The sequence below is a fragment of the Heteronotia binoei genome, chromosome 9 (genome assembly GCF_032191835.1).
Source record: "Heteronotia binoei isolate CCM8104 ecotype False Entrance Well chromosome 9, APGP_CSIRO_Hbin_v1, whole genome shotgun sequence".
Taxonomy (NCBI): Eukaryota; Metazoa; Chordata; class Lepidosauria; order Squamata; family Gekkonidae; genus Heteronotia; species Heteronotia binoei.
The window spans coordinates 69,714,157-69,736,977 of record NC_083231.1 but is presented as its reverse complement, the minus strand read 5'-3'; positions in this window follow the sequence as shown (position 1 = coordinate 69,736,977).

Genomic DNA, 22,821 nt, shown 5'->3' with positions numbered 1-22,821 from the left:
ACCAGGGCATATAAATAAGAGTTCAGGAACTGATTCCACTGCAGGAACGCGCTACGACAGAATCTGTGGCGTCTGGAGGTCTGGGGCGAGGAGTCCCAGGAGCGGCTTGTGATCCGTGGTGATTGTAAAACTTCTACCATGCAGGTAGTCATTAAATTTATGCACCCCCATCACGATTGCCAAGGCCTCCTTATCAATCTGGGCATAATTGCGCTCTGTGGGGGTTAGGGTTCTGGAGTAATATGCTATCGGGACCATATGCTATGGTGTCCCAGGACGGTGCCCACCCCGTATGGTGACGCATTACAAGCTAAAACCACTGGAAGAGCTTCATCAAAATGGTGGAGCACGTTATTGGATACAAGGAGCTCCTTGACCGCCTGAAAAGCAGCTGCCTGTTTCTTTCCCCAGACCCACGGGGTGTTTTTATCTAAGAGCCTATGTAGGGGTTCTGCTAAGGCCGCTTTGTGAGGCAAGAACAAATGATAAAAAATTAATAACCCCAAGAAACTTTGTAGCTCCGCCCTGCACGTGGGGGCTGGGGCCTCCACAATGGCCTTGGTTTTGTCCGCCGTTGGGTACATCCCTGCAGCGTCCACCGCAAACCCCAAGAACTCCACCCTCGGCACCCCGAGGGAACATTTTTCCTGCTTAACTTTCAGTCCGGCCGCCTGGAACCTGCAGAGGACCTCTTGCAGCCAGTTGCTGAACTCCTCCACATCTGGTGCAGCGATCAGAATGTCATCGAAAAACGGTTGCACCCTGGGGATCCCTTTGAGGAGAGAATCCTTCAGGCTCTGAAAGACCCCCAGAGCCACACTCACCCCAAATTGTAACTGTCACACCCTGAAAGCCCCCCTGTGGGTCACTATGGTCAGGGCTTCCGTCGTCTCGACGTCCACTGGGAGCTGCTGGTACGCCTGGGCCAAATCCAGCTTCCCAAAAATCTTTGACCCTGCCAGAGCTGCCAAAACGTGACTGACTATTGGGACAGGGTAGGGGTTATCTTGTAGTGCCTTGTTTATGGTGCACTTATAGTCGGCGCATATGCGCACGTCCCCATTAGGCTTCACCAGGGTTACTATCGGGGTTTCCCATGTGGTGTATGAAACCGGTTCTAGCACTCCCTGGGCTGTGAGGCGGTCCAGCTCTGCTTCAATTTTGGGCTTAAGAGCAAACGGAACCCGCCTGGCCTTTAGCCATATTAGCCGCACGTGGCGGTTGAGGGGTAAGGATATGGGAGGACCCTTGTAGCACCCTAGGGCCCCATCAAACACCTCCAGAAATTCCCTGCACACATGCTCAAACCCTTGCTTTCCCAGCTGCTACACCCCCACAATCTGAATCCCCAATGGACGAAACCAGGCCAGGCCCAGCAGTGTGGTGAGCTGGCGTTTGACCAGTTTCCAGTTTCCCCCTAAAGCTTTTAAACTCCACCCTCACCGTGGTCCATCCCAGGATCTGTACGTGGTTTTTTTGGAAGTCCCGTAGTATGAAACCAGCCGGTCGCAGCCTAGGCCGGCCACGTGGGCACAGTTTTCTGAGGGACTCCTTCGAAATTATGGAGATGGAGGAGCCCGAGTCCAGGTCCATCAGACAGGGGTTTCCCTTGATCCTGATCGATACCTTGACCTTGTCGGGGGTATTGCTGGGCAAGTTCATTACCTGCAGGCTGGTCGAGGCGGTCGAGTAGTCCTCGGTCGAGTCTTGGTTGGTGAACTGGCGTCTGTGGCCGGCCTTGGCCCTGCAAGCCCGCGCAATGTTGCCCATTTACCCGCAGTTCCTGCAGTCCACGTTGCGATAGGGGCAGTCCCGACGCTCATGCGGGTCCTCGCAGCTTGCGCACTTGCTGGTTGGTTTCTCTATCGCTCGTGGCCGCTGGGTCGCTCTCGGTCCCGTCCCTGGTGGGCGGCGTAGATGGTGCGTCTCCTCCTCCTCTGGGTGGCTCTGCGCCGTCTCCTCCTGGTGGATGGCTTCTGCCCTCGGGTTGTTGAAAGCTTTGGTGGCTCTCTTGAATGCTGTGTCCTCGTTGAAGGCACCCTGGAGGGTGAGCTCTTCCTTTGTGAAGAGCTTCTGCTGTAGTCTTTCATCCCTCAGGCCCCAGGCGAAACGGTCCCTCAGTGCTTCCTCTAGCTTGTCGAAGCTACAGTTTCCCACTATTTGGCGGAGAGCGGCCAGGTATTCGGCTGCTGTCTCTCCTGTCTCTTGTTCCCTCTTGTGGAAGAGGAATCGGCGGGCGATGATTGAGGGCTGGGGCAGGAAGTGCCTGGTGAGGAGTCGGACTATCTCCTCATAAGTCTTCTCCGTGAGTCTCGCGGGGTCCGAGAGACTCTTGGTGATCTTGAATGTGGCCTCTCCACAGACAATCAAGAGCACGTCTCTTTTCCGGCTGTCGTCCGTTATCATGTTTGCTCAAAGGTAGCAATCGACCCGCTCCGTGTAGGTCTCCCATCTCTTTGGTTTAGCGGGGTTGAACTCTTCGAGGCGACCCATCGCTCCGCTCGGGTTAGCCATTGTGGCGGCTGGTGCTTCCGTTTCCCTGGAAGGCGTGCCTTCTCCATCTCCAGCCAGCTCCGCAAAGGTCCTCTTCGGGAGTTACCTGGCTAGGATCCCACCTTCGTCGCCACTGTAATGTACTGAGTTGTGAGATGGGTTGAAGGCAACATGCTTTATTCAGTGGTACATTACAAGAAAGAGAACACGCGGGCCGGGTCCCGCTTATATACATTACCCGGAACTGCCCCCCAGTCTCACCAGTCCAATCCTGGTCAGTCAAACTTCCCGCCATAGTTCTTGATGGGCGGGGCGTCTGGCAAGCTACATCCGGGGACCCGTGGGGTCACCTCTGTAGCGATCGCCATGCGGTACATCAGCTATGTCTCAAGACATAACAGTTTGTAGAAAAATATGAAAACTTTAAAAAAAATGCATTAGGGAGTTTAAATTCTTCCCCAAATAAAAAGCGTTGTCTACATATGCACAGACAATGCAACTTACCTCTCCAGCCTCCAAGCTGGCGAGGTCAGGAACAATGAGACTACAGCTCCCCATGCCAGCGGGACCACAGGAAAGCTGCTGGAGCCACAGGGGAAGTCAGCATGGCAGGATCCTTCCCCCACACCAGTGGGACCACAAGGGAGACTGCTGGAGCTTCAAGAGAAGCCACTGTGGCAGGAGCCTTCCCCAGAGCTGCAAGGAGCCCTCCATGGGGCCATGGGGGAAGCCACCATGGCAGGAGCCTTCCCAGCCAGGGCTGCTGTCAGAGGAATGGATGACAGGAATGTGGCTTCCCAGGCCATCACTAGGGAAAACCATCAGGCCATGGAAGAATGGTGGCTCACTTCACGGGGACCCATGGAGCCCACCCTGGCCACCTAAAAGGATACAGTGTGGGACTTGCAAGGCCTAAAACCGGAACCTTCCAAGGACATAGAGCATGCAAGGGAAAGAGGGAGGAGGGAAAAGGGAAGGGAAAGCATGGACTGAGGAACAAAAGCAACAGGGATTGAAGGAAGAGACGCTGAGCAACCATACCCACACCTGGGATTGAAAACCTTTATCCCAGGGGATTACACCTTTTACTTCTTGCCTCATAATTTCTTCTTTTGAATTGACATTTTAAAAAAATATCTGCTGCATTATTAACATTTGTCAAATATGCACACATACAGGCGATGATATTTGCAGATTGCACCTTTATTTCTCTGTAGCTGAATACAAGCAAAATGAGAAACCCAAGCTGGCATCTACTGTCCAATAGTTATGTACAGAAAAGATTTCAGATACAGTTTAGGATTTTTTGTCTATACAATATGGACTCTAATGTTTCTCCAGTATCTAACTGGGAGGCTAGTAAAGCCTTTATAAAAGAAGTGATTATCAGCTCAGTGGCTTTTTTAAAACATGAATTAGAAAAAGAATGTGTCTCACTGGTAGGTCAAATAGATACTTAGAGGAACAGCACAAAAAAGATAGTTTAGATGAGATGCTCACTACACTTCTAGTGATGAGAATGGATTTGGAGGAGTTTGAGATTACTAAAATTCATTAAAATGTTATAAACTAAACTGAAATTCTATGACATAGATAATAAAGCGAAGAGGTTCCTTCCCGGCTGCCAGCCTAAACAAGAAAAGAGGAGGGAATTCTATTTATTCAATGAAAGATAACTATGGTGCAATTTACACAAACAGACTCTACAGTTAAAGAATTCACAAATTGTTTAAGTCAGAGGCATTTGTTACAAGGGCCAGGCCATGTGTGCCATAAAATGTAATGCCAGATACTGGAGATATAAACTTTATAAAGGACATACTGAGATATTTATCCACCAGGATAATGCAAGTGTTGTCAGTTACAATTTAATAAAGTCATTCTTTATTAAATTACCATTATTAAAATGGTAAATTAATTTTGAATTATATATATATATATATATATATATATATATATATATATATATATATATATATATATATGAATTAATATTATATTAAAATTATATACTGAATTAATTTTAGAATGCATCAACATTATTAAAATGGTGATTTTGTCTAAATTGATCTTATTTAGCAACATGTCCATACAAAATTCTGAAGGAATGACAATATCTTTTAAACAATTTAATCATGGTCAACAGGAAGCCAAGGACATATTGGCATGCTGCGCAAGAGAAATAAAGTAATGGTGGTCTGGAGACACTTAACATTAAGTTTTATTATGATGCAGCAAAACTTGTTTGGCTTAGAGACTATTTGGTAGAGAATTCAAACAGTCTTCATAACTCAATAGAACAATACTGTGCTGGAATCCCCTTCAAGTCTTTTCTGTGAGTTAGAAAAGCATAGAAGAAAACATTAACAATATTACAACCTTGTCATTAGTACTGCAAGTATGAAACATATATGTAAAAAAGGATTTATCCTTTTATTACTTCTCTTGCCTCAGCCACCAGAGTTCTAGATTATCTACAAGCCTTTCAACTACAGTCCTTTAGTAAATTGGAATTTTTGTTTAGATACATTTCAGTTTTGAAAGTGAGTAATATGATAACTCTAAATTGCTGTCCAAGGTCAGTGATTTCAAGATTACTATTATGAAATACTTGCAAATGAACAGTGTTCTCTTGTCTAGGTTTTGCAATAGGGTACCTCTGAAAAGTCTCACTAATGTTGGGTTATTGTTACTTAAAGGAGGTCAGCATCTACTTTCAAGGTTATGTATTTGTGATTTGTTGATAAATTCTAGCAGTGATAGGTCATTTCAACTTAAGTGGAACAAGTGTCTCTGTTTTGAGGTCCCTGTTGTAGTATAGAAATTTGTATTTTTGCAGGGTTCGTCTGTTTTGTTTCTCTCCAATATAAAGTTTTTGGCACTTTTCTCCTCAGAGGCTTTCTAGGATATATCATTTTTATACAGAATGTTGTTAAATTCTACAAAGCAGACTTGTTCCACATGTGGTGGTTTTGTTCAAGGGCTGATCTCTTTTAGGCAGTAATTGTTCATGTCTTTGGAAATAACTTTGATAAGCTTCCATTTAAACCAGAAATGTTGTTATTAAACTTTAAGGTTAATGTTCTGAAGAAAATGGAGTATTACTTTAAATTTAATTTAAAGTAGCGAGGCTTGTTTACGCAATATGCTGAAAATCAGAAAGTCCACTACTTTACTGCAATAGTAAGCCAAAGTACAATACTTTTGTCTCTTAAGCTTACTAGATACTAATGTAAAAAGGATAAAAAATAAGATGAGCTATGGTATGCCTTTATTTCATGGCTCGATAAGAATATAGTTTAAGCTGTACATTTAAAAGTCAGAATCAGCAAGAAGTTATATACCTGTTGACTTGACTGTACTGCTGACAGTTTCATTTATAACCCACCGACCTCAGTAAAAACAAATAAAAACAAACCTTGGTCTCCAATGCCATCATAAAAAAGTAAAAGCTATCTAATATCTCAAAGCAGCATAATAGTCTTTCTCTCTAGCATTTTCATAATGAGATTTTTGCCCCATTCTGATATCAGAACAAGTCATCTAAAATTGCAAAGGTCTACATTCACCATATATTAAACTGATTGTTTCAAGGGTGCACAAGAATTTTGCACATTCACTGGTTCTACTATACCTTTGTTGTTTCAAGTGGCTTCTTATAAGATGAGGGGTGAAATTACACCATGTTTAACTTAAAGATGGCTTTCAAACAAACAAACAAAAATAGTGTATATTGACCCCTGTTTTGGAATTCTGTAGTCCCCTCCCTCCCAACCAATGTCATCACAATTGTTATAAATTAGGAGATAAGACCTCAAGTCCACTGGAAGTAATGGTTTTTTAAAACATTTTAAGTTATATATTTAGTAAACTTAAGAGTCCCATGGTGCAGAGTGGTAACGCTGCAGTACTGCAGTTTGAACTCTCTGCTCACAACCTGAGTTTGATCCCGGCAGAAGGTGGTTTCAGGTAGCCGGCTCAGGTTGACTCAGCCTTCCATCCTTCTGAGGTCGGTAAAATGAGTACCCAGCTTGCTGGGGGTAAAGTGTAAATGACTGGGGAAGGCAATGGCAAATCACCCCGTAAAAAGTCTGCCATGAAAACGTTGTGAAAGCAATGTCACCCCAGAAACTGCACAGGGGACTACCTTTACCTTTTTTAGTAGGCTTATATCCCACTCTTTCCCATAATGGGCTCAGGGCAGATCACAACATAAACTGAACAATAAAAAATCTACAATTCAAATTTAAAACCATACAATAAAACCAAACAATAAAACAATAGAACAAAATAAATTGCATCACAGGCAGAAAGGGCACATTTCACAAAATACAGCAGTTTTTGGCCCAAGAAGAAGTGATGGTGTTAATAATAAGATTCAGCACCACAACAAGACTGTAAAGCATGATGTTGGTTTGAAGGAACCCCACTTTGTATTTTGTGAAAGGGGTAAGTCCAATATTTCCATTCCACTAATGTCTGAAGCTTCCTCTGATACAAGGAACATTTTACCAGCAGAAAAGATGTGTCCTAGTGCTAAACTCCTTATGCACTGTTAATTTAAGGTGGTTGTGGGGAGGGACAGGGGAGGGGGAGAGAAGTATATGTTCATGTCACAAAATGAGTTACTCTGGATGAAGAATAGTTTTAGCCTGATGCCTCAGACTTTACAGACCAGATGTTACACAGATTACTGTAGTGAGGGAGTTCTGGATTACAAAAAATGTATATGTAATCTGAGGGGTACAATAGAGTTTGAGTTCAACAGAGTACTCTCAGATGATAGCTAGGCTCATGGGAGAGCAAGTGATCCTTTAAGTAACATGGTCCCACAACATTTAGGTTTTGAGATACAATAATCAGCACTTTGAATTGTACCCAACATTGAACAGATCACCAGTTGGCAAACTAAGTGAAATTTTGCAAAGGCACTGTATACTACAGAAAAAGGCCAAACCTCCATCTACAATCACAACTCTCATAATGTGCCCTTTTCTGGGGCAGTGCATCCTGATCAGACTGACAGTTCAGTTTTTGGTCAGTAATATTACTGGGCAGCAGCATTTTCAGAAATTTCTTCAGAGTGTCTACCATTTTATTTGGAAGGGGGAAAGGAGCAATATACTGATGACATTGTATTCTGTATCTCCAGACATAAGTTATTACCACTTCCTGCCATTTCTTTGAGTCATATATTTGCTCTTCAATTGTTCTTGCACAATTAACCTAACTCCCTGGAAAAGTGATCAAATTGATCACTTCTATGATACTTGAAAAGCCTCCAAAGGAAACTCCTTAATTGATTGGCTTAATTGAAGGTGATTATCGCAAGAACCTCTACTGAACACATGAAAATGTAGTTTATAGCTCAATCACATTCTAAAATGTATCAATTAGAAAATGGATTTTGGCAGATGCACAAGAGTCATTTGGATCAAATTATTTCTCATGGTACCGAGAATACCAGTATGCATTGTGGAAAAATCATGCTAGTAGCATGATACAAAAGTATAATACAGAATTAGGGATGAGCCAACATGGTCATTTTTGTTTCTTCTTGATTTCTTGTGCTTTCATTTTCACCAATGTCACTTCATCTTATTTTCATCATGTCAGTTCTTCTTTTACATCATTTATACACTACACACATGTATATACCATTTTAATGCCAATCATTTTAATACAACAGATAAATAACACTGCAAATAAGTATGTTTTATTGGGGGGGAGCATATGGAAATAGAAAATGGTATGAAAAGAGGTTCAGAAGGTCTTTTTCCTGCAATTGAGAAGTGAAATAAAAATGGGGATAAATCAAACCAGAAGACTTGTAAATTACAGTATAATTCATGCACAGAATGAAGTATGATTATTCTAAAGCTATTCCATTGGGTTGCTCATTGACTGGGCCCAGCCTCATGCCCCAATTCAGCAGTATGGCAAGGCACACACTTTGCAAAGAGTTGTTATATATAACCAGGGGTTGTTTTGTAGAAAAATAGGTGGTGGAGCTCATCCAGGGATTGTTATGCAGCTGCACCTACTATTCAATGGACAAGGAGGTGGAACTCTCAGAAAGGTTCAGGAGCTGTGCTCCTGTGAGCTTCCACTGAAGCTTGCATATAACACAGGATTACCATGAGATAGTGAATTCTTCCTTTTCCTCAATAATGTGTAGGCTCACTAACTTTGCCTCATATAGTAAAGCCATCATGTTACTTCCATTGGCAGTTGGGGAGACATACAATGTAAAGGGGGAATTTGACATGGATTTGGCCTTCTAGAGACAACCTCTTGTGCTCTTTGAACAAAATATCAACTCTCTATTTATACTCAGAGCTGGTGCATGGGAGTAGGCGGGGTAGGCTGCTGCTGGGTGCCCCCCTCTCCCCTGAGTGGAGCTGGGTCCCAGGGTCAGTGCTTGCATAGACCGCTCCTTGCAAGGAGCATGGTATGCAAGCATTGTAGCTCTCCCTGACCCTGATCAGGCTCCCTACAATGCAAGAAGCCTGGGCAGGGCTGGGGCCAACACTTGTGTACCTTTAAAGCACTGTGGTACGCGAGCACACTGTTGTAGTGGTACCCAGCCGTTTTTGAGTTGAAAGTGGCTAAGGGGTTCCAAAAGCGGCCAGGCACTGCGAAAACAATGCACTTTTGGAGACTCCAAAGAGCGTACTGCAGGGGAAAGCGGCGGCACAGCAGCACTGTTGTGTGCTGCCCATCACTCCCTCATCCCCTGCTCACCCAGCCTGCATGATGATGTCACTTTGCCAATTTGATGTGGGATTCTATTGGGGATCTTGAGTAATACTTGATTAGGAGAAACAATTATATATCTGCAGATAGCACTTGTTGGATAAGCATTACCAAAGAGAACTGCCATTGTATTTGTTTAAATAATCATATAAATTAGAAGATATAATCCCCCAAAAAAGTTGTGTGAAAATAAAAGATGAATATTATAAAAATTGCTACAAGCCTCTAAAAATTGCTACAATCTATATTTCTGGCTTCTTTGCCTTTTAGTTAGTTAGTTAGTTATTAAAAAGTTGAACTAAGCAGTTCCTGTTTATTTATCTTTAAATTATATGAACACAACGGATGTAATGCATGGACATAGTAATAGCAACAAGAATATATTTACCATATTCTACAAGTAAAATTTATTATTTTTGAAACACAACATTGATTTATTATTTTTATTTTATTAGCAGCCCATTTTCTAGTAGAAGTGAGACATCATTGCACTGGAAATTTTACAGCAAAACCAGCAATTGAGCCTGTATGTTCAACAATAGTCATTTTAGAAAACACACAGAACTTACGGTCTGAGAAGATTTATGAAACATAATTTTCAATAATAAAGTTCACCCTTTGTCTATAGGGGAATTTATTTGCTATTGCACTAAATTACTGCAGATTGGAACCAATCAGAAGTATTATGACATTAATTTTAATGTAATTCCTTTCACTTTTGATGAATAATGCAGCTGTCTCTTCTGCTTTAATGTACATGAAACAGAATCTGGAATTATTACAACAATGCAAGTAAACTACTCCTTTGCCCTCTGTTTTCACACTGTATAATTTCAAGTATATGTATAATTTTGATATGTTATATTCAATTTACAAAATGCTGCTTTATTATTACATGACTATTCCTTTGCAAAAAAAAAACAAACCTCAACTGACTGACCAATTCCTTGTTGGGGGTTTCTAAAGCGACTTTATGACTTATGCACTACTTGATATTAATGCTTTCAGTTTTCTGTTCCACCCCACCCCCCAGCCCCATCACTATATTATTATTTTCTGGAAAAAGAGAATAAATTTTATAGATTGCTTTCAATTCTTGGTTTATTCGAGTGGGTAGCTGTGTTGGTCTGAAGCAGCGGTTAAGTCCAGTAACACCTTTAAAACCAACAAGGTTTTGTTCAAGTAAACGCTTTCATGTGCATGCACATTTCTTAAGATACCTTGAATAAAACTTTGTTGGTTTTAAAGGTGCCACTGGACTCAAAATTTATTGCATGCACATTTGAAAATGTAATTTATGCAGACAATCTCTCCTTCTTTTTCTTTCTCTCTCCCCTCCCTCAGACAATCGCCCTCTCTTCTTTCTTCTTCTGTCCCCAATCTCCTGTGCAAGAGATCTGTGCAAGCCTTTCCCTGATCTTATGGCGCTCTTGTCTCTTCCTGGGCCAGGTTGGACTGCTAGGCTGCTGGGAACAATCAGCACACTTTAAGGAAGGTACAAACCCTGAGCATGCTCCATTAACTGAGCATAGAAGTAAGGAAGGGGATTAATTGCCACATGACAACCTATTGGCAATTGCAGACATGTCTGATCCCTATATGTTGCTAACAACTACAAAACTGCATGGATTACAAACAGTAATAACATTGGGAAGTTATCACTAGAGTTATAGTTATCACTACATTATTCTGAGGGTAATAGAAAAAATAGATATGTATGGTTTGTGAAATAAAGTGAGTTCAGCCAGCTCTGAATCAACAAGAACACTTTATTGCAAGAAGAAAGTCACAAAATACCCAGACAACTTGTCAATAAATCTGTAAATAACCATCCCAGAGATGAATCCAGATGTATCCAGCTGTACCAGAAGGGTTGTCTCTGATTACCAATGTCATTACAGTTAGTTTTTTTATGGATCAAAAATCTGAAAGACAACCAGGCAGATATGTTAGAATGCACTCCATCCACATCCAGAAGGGAGGAGAGAGGCAAAGAAATATTCTCCTTCTCAAATCACTGTCTCCAATTCTGACAGTCCCACAGGAACCTCACAGTTCAGCCTTATTTTCTCTTTTGACAGCTCACCAGAACTGTCACTACTAGTAATAATATAGCTAGGAATGAACCAAAGCTGGAGTGTGTGTTTTGGAAAATGTCTTGAATCAGAAATGATACAGCACCATACAATCAAAATCTCACTCTAAAAGAACGATGTGATTGATACAAATTATTGGAACAGTATTCCTGCTACAAGAGTACTTGCCCGAGACTAAGTTGTATTCTGTTTCATGGATGTGGCTTCTTTTAAAACAATGAAATGTAAAAATAATATGCCTGTAGATATTCACTATGAACAATATAAACAATATGAAAAAAAATCTCAACAGTTATACTGAAATTACCCCAACCTGAAAGGAAGTCCAATTAAAAGACATGAAGAACATTTTGGATGGTCCCCTCCATTTTGAACCAAGAGCTTATTAGGCACTGCCATATGCTCCCATTTTCAACATGATTATTATTCCAGCAGGCTTTCTGGGGAATTATTCTATTCCCCAGAAAGCCTGCTGCATCTTCTGTAAGCTTACTACAATACCTGCCACTTGTATCAGACATCTGTTGCTTCTTTCCATATGTACTTCTCAAAGAATCTCTGAATTCTTTCCTGTCATCTCTGTGCCCAAATTATTGCTTGCTATTTACTCATGAGAGTGAGGTAGGATCAAATATTCTGCCTGACTCTAGCAACTGTAACACCTGTTGTGCCACAGAAACACAAAAATAGGTATTTGATGAAACAAAACAAACAAACAAACACTTCCATTAATTTTGATGAAATTTCAGGACACTGCAATCAGTTCAGTAGTTTTTTACTACTACTATTATATCACCCTACCATGAGTGGGAACTTTCTTTAATCCTGAGTCAAACATATTGATAACCTGCCTCAGAAAATGCATATACATTATCCCATCAGTTTCACTTAAAACATAAGATAAGCCCTGAGAATAAAATCAGCATCCTGTTTCCATTGGTAGCAAGCCAGATACTTTGGGGGAACCCATAACCAAAGCCTGAAGGCAACTGCCCTTCCCTTTCCATTATTGGTGCCATCTGTTATTCAGAGACATACTGTATTTTATCATGAGGCTATTTAATTGTGCATTCTGGCTCCAGTTTCAGGATATAAAAAATTAGGGCTATGACTTTCAGTGCCTATACAAGCTATGCATTGTAGTACTAAACAGTATGCCTGACCTCAGTCAGATGGCCTCAGAGATCAGTGATACTGCCTTGCTCCAAAACAGTTCCCTTACCAATTGCCTAGGATCATTCAGTCAAAAGTGGTTAACTTAGGCCAGTGATCTCCAGAGTGTTACCAATGGGCAACATAGTGCCTAATTGCTTCTTCCCAAAGCAAACAGCCAGTCCTGGGTTCCCTGTATTTCTCTGGATCAAGAGATACCTCAGAAGAAACCACTATGTTTATAGGGAACACTCATTCAGAAACAGTTGCCTCCTTCACAAAAGGATAATTGACTTACATCCTCCCAACATTTTGTGAATGGTCCTAGAATCCCATGGCAGACATTTTGGTATGGCACCATCTCCCTGTTATCAAAACTGCAACCGTGTCCACAGGCAAACCTCTCTTCACCCAATGGGTACGGTACAGTATACATAGATTGTGTCTGGGCTTCAATATCTGGAAGTTGTATTTTCTCTTTAATTCCCATGTGGAGTGTGCCCAGTCTGGATCATGATTGCTGGATGAATGAGAAGGGGCTGCAGCCTCTCCACCCCATGGCTTTTTACTGACTTGTAATTGTCCTTGGGGCTGCTATTTTTTTCCTGCTGAGGAAACCTGTGTTTGGTTATCCTGGAGTACACAAGGGTATCTTTAATGGGGGCAAGTGGAACTCCAGGACCATTTTAGGTATGCATGCACAACACATGCATACACATTTAGGGTAACCCAGAACTGACAGGAAGACAGACTGAGAAAACCAGGCACAATCTTTCCAATATTTAAATTGTCCTATTTTCTGTTATATTTCCAAGATCCATGTGTGTCCCTATAATAAAGTGCTGCCAAAATTTGGAACCTGGCATACATCAGATGATGATCCCCAAATAAAGGTTCTGAAGGTGGCCAACCCTTCTCCTCCAGCTAGGAAGGTGATCACCCACCACACCTCACTGGGGACATGGATTCTGGCAGTGGTCACCAGCCCATTGTTGCTGTACATGGGGAAACCTTGGGTGCAGTCAAATAAGCTCTCTTGAACGGGTGGATGTTTGATAAGGTAGAGATTTGCATATGTGGATGCTGGTCCATGAAGTAGGTATTGTGCTATGAGGCACATCATGGTTCATGAGGTGGGTGTTGTGCTATGAGATAGAACTTGGCTCATGATGTAGGTGTTCTGCTATGAGGTAGATCTTGGTTCATGAGGTAGGTGTTGGACTATGAAGTAGATTTTGGTTCTTGGTGGGACACACTATGAACTAGAACAGGGGTGTCAAACATGCGGCCCAGGGGCTAAATCAGCCCCCCTGGAGCACTCCTATCAGACCCCCAAACAACTGGCTGCCATCTGCTTCCTTCTCCCTCTCTTTTGCTTCCTTCTGTATAACAGCTTGCTTTGTAAAGCTTGCTCAATCGCATAGGAGCTACAGAGCAGAACCTCTATTTTCTCAATTGGCTGATGCTCCTCCCTTGGGGAGGAAGGGGGAAAGGCAGAATTTGTGTTTCCAGGCTGTCTCAATCACACAGCAGAACCACTGAACCAAACGTCTCTTCCTTCTCCTTCCTGGTCCTCTGGGGAAGGAAGGAACCAGAGCTTCCTTTGCCCACTTCCCTGGATCCTATGGGAAAGATACAAAGAAAGCACATTTAATACCAAGTGCTAAAGTTTTAAGCATTTTAAGTGTGTGCTTTAAAAAAAATATATTTAATTGTTTGTCTGTGTCCTTTATAAAGTTTATATATCTACTACCTAATCTTATATATCTACTACCTAATCTTAAATAAGTATACACATGGCCTGGCCCAACCTGACATGACCCAGCCCAACAGGGTTTCATTTATATCAGATCCGACCCTCATAACAAATGAATTTGATGTCCCTGAACTAGAACTTGGTTCCTGATTCTTAGTGAGAAGGCAGACATGGACAGTGGAAGGTTGGGATTACTGATTCTTGGGGGGACAGAAATAAAAAAAGGACAAGAGGAGGCTGGAAACAAACATTATTTGAAGGACACAACTCATAAGAAGGCAGACATTGATGGGGAGAGGCTGAAAGCACCAATTCTTGGGGGGGGGGGGGGCAAAAATCATGAGGATGCAGATAGACAGTGAGGCTGGAAGTGATTCTTTGGGGGACCAAAATCATGAGGAGGCAGATGTGGATGAGGGGAGGCTGGAAGTGATGATTCTTGGGGTGGGTGGGTTTACATGCTAAGGAGGAGGAGTTTTCAAATCCCAATGAGGGTGAGTGTGGTGGAGCTGCCCTCAAGTGCAAGGGAGAAAGGTCTTTTAACATGGAAACAAAGTCCTGTGTGAGAACAGCCACAGCCAGAATCCATCTCTCCAACTGGGTGTGTGGAAATGAGAAAGGCCTTTGAACAATAGTTCTGAGTGAGAGCCACAGGCCACAGCTAGAATTCATATCCCCAACAGGGTGTGTGAGGGGAGGTTTCAAGTGCTGATACTAGGTCATGATGGGGCAAATGTGGACAGGGTGAGTCTGGAAACAATTCTCGGAAAGATAGAAATCATGAGGAAGCAGATGTGGATATGATGATGATATTGGATTTATATTCCACCCTCCACTCTGAATCACAGAGTTTCAGAGTGGCTCACAATCTCCTAAGAGATTGAGAGATGGGGAGGCTGAAAGCAACAATTCTTGGGGAAACAGAAATCATGAGGAAGGAGATGTAGACGTGGGGAGAGTGAAAGCAACAATTCTTGGGGGAACAGATTTGGTTAAGAGACATGTGGATGAGGGAAGTGACAGTTCTGAGAGGATGCAAACACTTAGGAGGAGATGTGCATTGATGGGGAGTCTGGAAGCCACAATTCTTGAGGGGACAGAAACCATGAAGAGGCATATGTGAGTGGGAGGCTGGAAGTTCTGAGGAGGACACAAACACTAAGCAGGAGGTGTTCAAAAATCCCAATGAGGGGGGATGTGAGTCCTCAGCCAAGGAACCTAGCTGATAAGCCCCTCTGCTTGGTTTGAGCAGAAGGACAGGTGCCTCAGAGCCCTGAGTAAGTACCAAACACAACCCCAGCCAGGCAGATGTGTTCAGGAGAGAGGGTGTGGGTGCTCAGTTGAGGAGCCCAATAGCTAAAACCTTCCACTCAGCATGAGAAGGATACAGTGTTATGCCATCAGTTGAATGTTGCTTGATAAGGTAGGTTGGGCTGTGGGGTGAATATCAGCCCTCTAAGTATGGAGAAGATGTTTCATTATGGGGTGGATTCTACTTGGAATATAGGGGGACTTCCCAGTCCACGCTCTTGGCAGAGGTGGCAATCTTCCCACCCAAGTGGCAAGAGTGCAACTCGCAAGCCACATGCTGGATGACTCAGAGAAGAGTGTGGAAAGGGGGGATGGGGGTTACTCCTTAAGGTCCAGATAAGGGTAGACAAGTATGCTGAGGCTGAGTTTGAAGAAGGCCAACTCATCCACTAGAGCTGGGTCCAGGCATGAGTAGTGGGGCTGAAGAAGGTGGGCCAGATGGCAGACTTGCATGAACGGTAATCCAGGAGATTGGAGTCAGGAGGCTTCTCCTTCACCATCACCTCTGCTGAGTCCTCTGTCAGGTCATGCCTAGCTTCCCTGACGCATATATATATATATATATATATATATATATATATATATATATATATATATATATATATATATACACACACACACACACACACACACACACACACATATGAATCTGCATGTTTCTTTGTATCAAAGAGCACTGACATTTTCACTTGCAGAACAAGCACAGGGAAGCATTTAGGATCTCCAAATGGTTTTAGTTACACTCTCTGGAAGAGACACAGAGCCCTAAGGCAGGCAAAGCACCATTAAACAGAAGGGCTGACATGTTGCTGATAGCATCCACTGTGCTGGAAAATAGGTAGAAGGGCACTTGGTGCAAGAGGAACACTGGATTGCTTGGTGGAAAATCTTTTTAAGCGAAAGAGAGAATTGATCAGAATGATAGAGTATGTGTCCTTTGTTTAGTTATTCTGACAGAAACACAGAGGATAAAATAATAAAATAAAATAAATATTCATATTATAAAATAACATTTGATTTCCCCCCTACCCATCAAGTCAGGCCATTTCCACACTCATGCAAACAAATCAGCATTCTTACATCATTGATGTTTGTAAAATCTTCTGCACAGTTTTTGACTGCTTCAAGAGCAGTTCCAAATTTACTGCCCCGGTACCCTATATTTTATGGATCCACTTTTCGGTTCCCACCCCCCTTTGGATATTAACTTGCAGTTTTCAGGTTTAGAATTCCCAAAACTGATTTTTTTTCCCCTCCTGCCATCCTTTTGTGGCATCAGCATCATGTGTGCACTCCACCCCCCCTTGCCCCCTGAACAACAAACTGATTTTAAGTGTATTTTTGATAACGTCATTATGACACTGATTTTTTTTAATAGTGCTGTATTATAATGCAGGGAGAAACTGAGAAATCAGGTTTAATGTAGCTTTCTCCATGAAATTACCAGTCCATGAATTCCTTTCATTTCCTCCCCCACCCCCCAGGAAGGTTTTGATGCCTTGCACTTGTATTGTTTCTTCATTCCCCCCTTCTCTTCCCCTTTAGCTCTTGGTGTGTTTTCTATGACAAACATCTGAAAATATAATGGGATTATATAATTGATCTGATAATAATGAAAACTCAACATGTGCAGTGTTTCCATTTAGCATGCTTCATAATTATTGAATAACAGTGTTATGAATTGGTGTATCCAGTTCAATGATCACGAACAGAATACTGTTTTCATTAGGATTTTGTGGGAATCTGCACCTACCATTTTCTTAGTTGGCCACTAAGGAGGAGCAGGGAACCTTTGAAATGGCAGCAACCATGCTGTTCCCCACAATACAGTCAGATCTTTTCACAGTGTTGTGGAGTTATAACGTCACTGCACGAGCAGAAAAAGGGAGTCTAGCCCAAGACAGATGCCATTTGTAAATACGGTAAAGACTTTCAAACAAGTAGTTATTTCCTGTATTTGCAAACTGTTGGAAATATTACAGTTATTTTGGTACCTTGCTGTCTGATTTCAGTTTCCTATGAAGGAGGAAGATTAGACTACCAAGGAAAAAACAATGATTCCACATCAGCAAATCTGGATATTGATTAACAGGATATTTTCAATTTAGAGTTTAGTACTCAGACTTTCCACTTTATTGACTGCACAATTTCAATTGCCTGCACAATTGCCCAGTTCCACAGGGCCTGCAAGACCACTCTCTTCCAGTTGGCTTTTAACTGATGCTAAGCCTGTACTGTACTGAAGAAATACTGATACCATTGAAATTATACAATATCAAAGAGGCTAGCACCAAATCATTTTGACTGTTTTAATTATTGAATGCTAAATTTTATAATGATGTATGGATTTTAATTGTTGTGGTTTTTGCTGTGAACCTCCCTGAACCTGCCTCGGCTAGGGAGGGTGGGATATAAATCAAATAAAGTAAGTAAGTAATATGGGGAGTGTTGTAAGCCCAAATGCCCTCAAAACGAGGTTGGGGAATTGTCAGGTGGGCACCTGGCTCACTCAGGATCTTTTTACCTGTGTATACAGGATTCCACGTCCAGAAAAGTAATGCTTAAAATATTAGGGACTCTAATTAGGTAAAAAAACAGGTTGCTTACCTGTAACTGATGATCTTCGAGTGGTCATCTGTGCAGTCACACACATGGGTCTTGCCGCAGGCAATGAATCCATTCCTCGGAGTTCCAATAGCTCGCCTATAGCGCTTTTGGCGCGCTCCCCTCCCGCCCTGGGGAGCAGGCAGCGACCGCGCATGCCTGGAGCGGGGGGGGAGCACCCATTCCACTCAGTTTCTTCCAGCCGCCGTTGGCACTGACACTATACAAGGTTAAGCAACAATTACAAGAGGCCAGCAGCGGGGAAGGCTGGGTGGGCGTGTGTGACTGCACAGATGACCACTCGAAGATCATCAGTTACAGGTAAGCAACCTGTTTATCTTCTTCGTGGTCTCTGTGCAGTCCCACACATGGGTGACTAGCCAGCTGAGTAACCTGGAGGAGGGTGCTGGTAAAAGAAGATAGTTAGTCACATAAGAAAACACATCATAATCCAAGACCTAGAGGCAGGAGCCAAAAACACTCACCATACTTCAGTGGAAGATGGACCGGAGGACTGCTTGGCCGAAGGAGGCGTCCCGTCTCGCACGAACGTCCAAGGCATAATGGGAGACGAACGTGGAAGGAGAGGACCACGATGCAGCCGCACAGATGTCCTCTAGAGAGACGCCTTGTAGAAAGGCCGAAGACGTCGAGACCGCTCTAGTAGAGTGAGCCTTAAGGCCTTCGGGAGGAGGCTGTTTAGCCAGTTCGTAACACAACCTGATGGCACTAACCACCCATTTGGATAGTCTCTGGGTAGAAATTTTATGTCCCTTGCGAGGTTTGCCGTAGGCCACAAACAGGTTAGGGTCCTTACGGAAAGGTTGTGTGCGATTGAGATAGAAGGCTAAGCCCTTCTGACATCCAGAGAATGCAGCGCTCGCTGCCCCTGGTCCGATGGGTTAGGGAAAAACGTTGGTAGCGAAGTTGAAGTAGACAAATGAAACTTGGAGACAACTTTAGGGAGGAAGGTAGGATCCGGTCGCAAGACAACCTTGTCCCTGTGAAAGATGGTGTAGGGAGGGTCAAATCGGAAGGCACACAAGTCACTTGCCCGCTTACCAGAGGTAAGGGCTATTAGCAATGCTGTCTTCCAGGAAAGAAGATTGAGGTGTATTGTCGCCATGGGTTCAAAGGGTGCCTTCATGAGACAGGAAAGAACAAGGGATAAACTCCACGTTGGGACGAACGGTTTAACAGGTGGATGTAGGTGCAGCATTCCCTTGAGGAAGGATTTAGATAAGGGGTGAGAGAAGACCGTCCTGCCATCAATAGTGTCATGGAATGCCGAGATGGCGGAGAGGTGTACTTTAAGTGAAGAGTAGCAGAGGCCTGATTTCTGCAGGGATAAGAGATAATCTAGGATCAGGTTTAGAGGTGTTACTTCAGGTGTTAGATGATAGGGCGCAACGAAGGAACAAAAGCGCTTCCATTTGCGTTGGTACGAAAGTCTGGTGGAAGGTTTCCTTGCGTTGAGAAGGATATTGGTCACTTCTGTGGAGAAGCAGGCGAGTGTATCCTCCAAGCAGTGAGGGCCAGAACCCGAGGGTTGTGATGAAGTACCTGGCCGTGCGCCTGCGATAAGAGGTCTCCCACGACCGGGAGGCGTCGGTAAGTGTGTTGTGACATTTGCAGCAGTCTGGTGAACCATGGTTGCCGTGGCCACCACGGTGCGATAAGGATGCAGTCCGTGCCATCCCGTGCGACCTTTGTCAAAACTCGTGTCAGTAGGGGGGTTGGCGGAAAAATGTAGTGGAGGGGACCCCTCCAGAGATGCAGGAAGGCATCGTTGCCCTTCCTGCAGTAGAAGCGACGACATTTGGCATTGTCCCTGGAGGCAAAGACGTCCACCTTGGGAGTACCGAAGCAGCTGAAGATCCGACGAAGGTAGGTCAGATTGATGGACCATTCGTGGTCGTCTATGCGTAGCCTGCTTAGTGAGTCGGCCAGCACATTCTCCACACCTGGGAGGTGGATGGCGGTCATGTGGATGTTGTGTTTGATACACCATTCCCAGAGCAGTATGGCTATGCGGCACAGTCGAAGAGATCTGGTGCCTCCCTGCTTGTTCACATAGAAGACTGTTGCCATATTGTCTGTGGAGATCTGAATGTGGCGACCCCCGATGAGAGGGAGGAAGGATTGGAGAGCTCTGTGTACCGCAATCAGTTCTAAGCAGTTTATGTGCAGGGTCCTCTCCTGAGGAGTCCAGAGACCTCTGACAGTCTTGCCTTCTAAGTGGGCTCCCCATCCCCACATGGAGGCGTCTGTTGTCACGGTAGCCGTTGGAGTAGTTGGTAGGAACGGCATACCCCCGAGGAGGTTCTCGAGGATGGTCCACCAGGTGAGAGAAGGAAGGACTCTCTTGGGGACGGTGAGCAGGGTGCTCTGAGGTTGCACATGAGGACGGTAGGCACGTACGAACCAGAGCTGAAGTGGTCTCATTCGTAGTCTGGCGAAGAGGAGAACTGCTGTAGTAGCGGCCATCAGACCCAGAAGGCGTTGAATAGTTAGGGCCGATTGGATGGGATGCAGCTGGACCAGCCTGGCAAGGCTGATGATTGTCATAGCACGGTCTTCTGGGAGGAAGGCACGGTGTATAGAGGTGCGGAGATGGGCCCCTATGAAGTTGAGATGTTGAGTGGGGGTGAAGTGCGATTTGGTGACATTCACCCTCAGGCCTAGAGACGCCAGGAGGAGAAGGGCTGCGTGGAGATTGGCCTCGAGCTGATTTGGAGTTGGTGCAATGAGGAGCCAATCGTCTATGTAAGGGAAGATTGTGATGTTGCGGAGTCGAAGAGCAGCTGCCACCACCGCCATGCACTTTGTAAACACCCTGGGTGCTGTGGAAAGGCCGAATGGAAGGGAGACGTACTGAAAATGATGTTGGCCCATCGCAAACCGGAGATATCTGCGATGCTGAGGTCGGATAGTCACATGGAAGTAAGCGTCCTGAAGATCTAGGGAAGCCATCCAGGAATTCTTTGGAATGAGGGGCAAGATGGACTGTAGCGAGATCATTCTGAACTTCCTGTACTCGATGAATTTGTTCAGCTTCCGAAGATCTAGAATAGGACGCTTGCCTCCATCCCTCTTGGGGACCAGGAAGTATCTTGAGTAGAACCCCGTTCCCCGATGTTGGGGGGGAACAGGTTCTATGGCCTTTTTCTGGAGCAAGTCCAGAATCTCCTGATGGAGGTGATGGGATGGGGGGGTAGTGACAAAGTAGTGGTGGCGAGGTAGCGAAGCGAACTCTATTGCGTACCCCAGGCGTACGATGGTGAGTACCCAGGAGTCGGTCATAATTGAACTCCAAGTCCTGTAGAAAGGGGAGAGACGCGTGGGGTAGGGTGACTGTATGAGGAAGTCAAAGAGACTGCTTGGTAGGAGGGGACGATTTCTTGGACTGCTGAGAACGCTGCCTTTGCTGGAAAGAAGGCTTTTGTTGCGCAGGTCTTCTCTTCCAATATTCGGCTTGCTTAGGAGAGCGCTGACGTCTTTGGAAAGATGGTTTCCAAGGTTGTTTGCGAGTGAAGGGTTGCGTAGCTGGTTGGGATACTCCTAGGCGCTTGGCCCTTTTACGACCATCGTCAACGGAAGACAAGACCTCATCAGTGGAAGCATGAAAGAGGCCCAGGCCGTCGAAGGGAAGATCCTCTATCTTCTGCTTGATGTCGGGTTGAAGATTGGTGGATCTTAGCCAAGCATGACGACGCAAGGCAACTGAGGAAGCGAAGACGCGGGAGGAACAGGAGACCGCATGGCGAATTGAATTAATCTGTTGTTTGGAAACCCTGGAGAGCTCAGAAACCAGGGCTGATGCTGTTCTCTGAGAGGAATCAGGAAGCGAAGGTATCAGTGGTGTGAATTGGTTCGCCAGATTAAAAGTGTAAGCAGCGAAATAAGCCAGGTAATTGTTAAGCTTCGAGTTGGTGGAGGCAAGTGTGAAGATTTTCCGTGCCAAGGTGTCTAATTTCCTCCCTTCACGATCTGGAGGCGTGGGATGTCTGGAGGGTTTGGTCTTCATGGCAGAGTGAACAATAATAGAGTTCGGAGCCGGATGTGAGGCGAGGAACTTAGCGTCGGGGGCATGGACTCGATAGAGGGAGTCCAGCCTCTTTGAAGTGGGGGGTACTGAGGCAGGCTTGTCCCAAGTTTCCTGAAGACCCTCCAAGTGCACCGGTAACATAGGAAGCAAGGACCCGGGCGGAAAGTCTGACTGCACCAAGTCATGTACCATGTCCGACACTTTGGGGGAGTCCGCCTGGAGAGGTATTTTCAGTGCCTCCACCATCGAAGTAATTAGGTTGAGGTACGCCTTGGATGCATCCGACAGAGAGAGCCGAAGCTGTTGCGCAGGGTCGGAAGGGATAGATGGAGAGTGGTCTTCCGAATCCGAAGAGGCTGGGGACTCCCTGTCCGAGGAAGAGCCCGCCGTGGAGGGAGAGGGTGGGTGAACGATCGGTTCCGAGATGGGAGCTGCAGGCTCCGAGGTCTTGGGAGGAGACCGAAGTCGAGAATCCGGGGCCACGGATACAGTGGCAGAAGCAGTGCGGGGTTTGGTCACGTCTCGGTACCGAGGGTGCTCCCGGTGCTGATGTGAGGAGCCAGCCTCTTGCTCAGAGGACAGGAGGCGGTTAAGGAGTCTGGGTG